General features: G+C 35.0%; 1 protein-coding gene across 9 annotated transcripts in view; it reads left to right on the top strand.

Moving 5' to 3' along the window:
* Nucleotides 1–2964, top strand: part of IL15 (interleukin 15) — a 108996-nt gene that overhangs the window by 29176 nt on the left and 76856 nt on the right. For 7 of the 9 annotated variants that reach the window (XR_002126068.1, XR_002126064.1, XR_002126065.1 and 4 more), the window contains one exon: nt 498–619. The exons of 1 other annotated variant lie outside the window; for it this stretch is intronic. The gene's annotated coding sequence lies outside the window, so the exon portion shown is untranslated. Of the gene's footprint in view, nt 1–497; nt 620–2941 lie in introns of all 9 variants that reach the window. One more of the 9 variants, XR_002126066.1, reaches the window with a different exon arrangement.

Below are 2964 nucleotides of genomic sequence, written 5' to 3'. Positions count from 1 at the left end.
CCCCCTCCCCCAATCCGCCGCCCCATTTCCCCCCAATATCATACATATCTATTACAAATCCCTTGACTCCACTTACATGGGGCTTTCTTTATTCTTCTATTAAAACACTAACGCCATGAGTTAGTTGTTTTCAGTTTTTCCCCCGTTGGTGGCTTTGTGCTGTTTTGTGGGAAAATGAAAAACATTTTACTAGAGAACTACATGAAATGTTATAGTTTATTTTAAATGATGTGTGATTATTTGTCTCCCAAAATGAAGTCGCTATAGTCCAAATGGATTTGAGTTAAATTATTGGGAGGTCTGAAGATATTAGGAATGATTAATAAAAAATAAAAAACAAACAAACAAACCCCTATTGACTTCTGAAGCTGTTTCCACATGAGTCTTCCTGTCTTTTCTAGCATGATCAGGTGGGGAAGGAACCATAAATCTGAGGAAGGGAAGATCATTCAATACATAATTTTAAATCTTTTTACCCCTCCCTTTGATTCCAACAGAATCCATTTCTGTACATGGCCATCTGGCTCTTTGAAGCAATGTCCCGTCATGTGCCATGCTGGTGATGTCACAGGATGCAAAGAGCTCAATGTTAGCATATAGCCAGCCTACAAGAAGTCATGTAAGTAAGGTTTTAAGAATTATATCAGGTAGTATAGATCCTTTAATGTAATAATGTGTTTAATAATAATGAAGGTGTGACAAACTGGGTAAAATTATATACTCATATTTTTTGTAATGAGCAGCTTGGTTAAAAAAGAAAATGTCATTCATCACAGAATGTTTAAGGCATTTTCTGAGGACAGAGAGCATTGCACATATCAGAGGTAGGCAGTTTTTTTGTTTGTTTGTTTTTGTTTTGTTTGTTTTTGTTTTTGTTTTGAAAAGAGCCAGATAGTAAATATTTTAGTCTTTGTGAGCCAAATGATCTCTGTCACAACTCCTCAACTCTGCCTTATTGCTAGAAAACAGCCATAGACATAGGTGGGTGTGGCTCTGTTCCAACAGAACTTTATTTACAAAAACAGGTGGCAAGTGGGGTTTGACCTGTGGGTCATAGTTGGCCAATGCTAGGCATATAAAATGAAGAAACGCTTCATCTCACTCTCTGCCATTAACCTGTTATTTCTAAAATGAGCCTATTAAAGGAAGCCGGGGTGCTTAAAATTAAATAATAAATGTAAATCCAACTATCCAGTTTCTGAATGATTTTACCAATGTTAGGAGTTGGGGAATAACGTAAGTAGATGTTTTTTGAATGACTCACTGAAACTTTTGAAAACTGTTTGAGCATAATGTAAAATCAAGCTCAGTCTCAAGAACAAAATAAAGCCACAGACATGGAAACCCAAGTAACTGGCTTTTTCTTGATACAGTGGAGACACACATTTCCTATTTACTTGCGGTTATAAATTATATTTAACTCCTTCAGAAGGAATCCCGCAGCATTTGTACAGTCAGATTAAAGTGAAACACAGGGCTTTATGAAAACTGAATGTCTTTATAAGAATCTTAAGCAGAAAAAGGTTATTCCTGTCTTGCATAATCATTTCTGGCATCAGTAAATAATAAAGGAAATAATATAAATTGAAAGGAAAAGCATGGAGTGCTTATAGGAAAAGCCTTTTTCCTATAATTACCTACAAAGTAAAACTTATCTTCTAACTTCATATGCTTCCTTGAAACTGCTGTTTCCTAGAATTTTTGTTAAGAATTTCCCAAACTCAAGAAACTTACTGACAGTCCTAGGGATAAAGGCGTATTAGGTGTTGCTACTATTGAGACGACAGTTTGGATATTGAGAGATAGACCTTGGGACATGTTTACAATAGCAACATAGCTCTGAATTATCTTGTCACTATGAGATATTTATGAAAATGATTAAACATTATTTTTAAAAAATTCCATTATGATCCATTCTGGGGCATACGATGGGGGAATTTTCTTTAAATGAAATCATCCTTGACATAGACAAAAATTTAAAGAGGAATCTCCCCTCTCAGTTGTTTGGCAGTCATAAGAAAAATCTCATGTGCTTTCTGTTTTTCTGAATTCTTGAGTCCTCGATTTTCAGTGCTGGCTTCCTTTGGAGTACTTAAGTGCACGCATTTTGATGTTTTTATCTTGTGGAGGTCAGTGATGGCAGTTCTTGTCTGGTGTGAGGCAGGGTTTAAAAGCATATGGGCTAGGTGGAATTAAAGACCTCAGCTATCTGTTCTAATTTGCGTAGTAAAAGCAGGCAATTAAGTGTAAGGTGTTTCTTAGTGTGCACACCAAGGTGACTGTGACAAGGTCCCAGAAAGGCAATATTTCTGCAGGATGTTCCCTTGAAGGTAGCTTTTTTTGGGGGTAATCATTTGGGAAGCATATTAGGCTTTATACTGAAGAAATTTTGGTCATGATGACATTTGTCCTAACTGAAACTGTTGTATTCTTTATCATGATCTTTGTTTTCTTTTTCATATTCTGAGGATAAATGTATTTATAAAGCTGAATTTGGATGTGGCTAGGTAAATAGAGATCTCATCTGTGCAAGCTTTCATAAAAACCTTCTCCTCTTTTATTTTGGCTAGGGCTGCAACCTATAGGACTGTGTGGCCTTGAGTCACCATCTTTAACTCAATTTGTCTCAAGCTTTTAACTTTATTTATCCTTCTGATTATCAAAACAATATATGCTCATTATAGTAAAAGTGGAAACTATAGAAAAAAAATGTAAAGTGGAGAAAATATCACCAGTAATACAATTTTGAAAAGGCAATTTATTAAATCATTTTTTCCAGGGTTTTTTTTTTTCTACATGGTTGATATAAGAAAGATTGAAATTTTGCTTTGTACTTTTTTTTAAACAACAACTGTGACATTACATACCATATTTCCCCATGTATAAGATGCACCTTTTTTTGAAAAATTTGGTGTCTAAAAACTGGGTGCATCTTATACAGTTGTTGTAGATTTCAAATGCCAT

The sequence above is a fragment of the Hipposideros armiger genome, unplaced genomic scaffold (genome assembly GCF_001890085.2).
Source record: "Hipposideros armiger isolate ML-2016 unplaced genomic scaffold, ASM189008v1 scaffold_333, whole genome shotgun sequence".
Lineage (NCBI taxonomy): Eukaryota > Metazoa > Chordata > Mammalia > Chiroptera > Hipposideridae > Hipposideros > Hipposideros armiger.
Note: the sequence above shows the minus strand (reverse complement) of the source record. Positions and strands in the feature narration are given on the sequence as shown.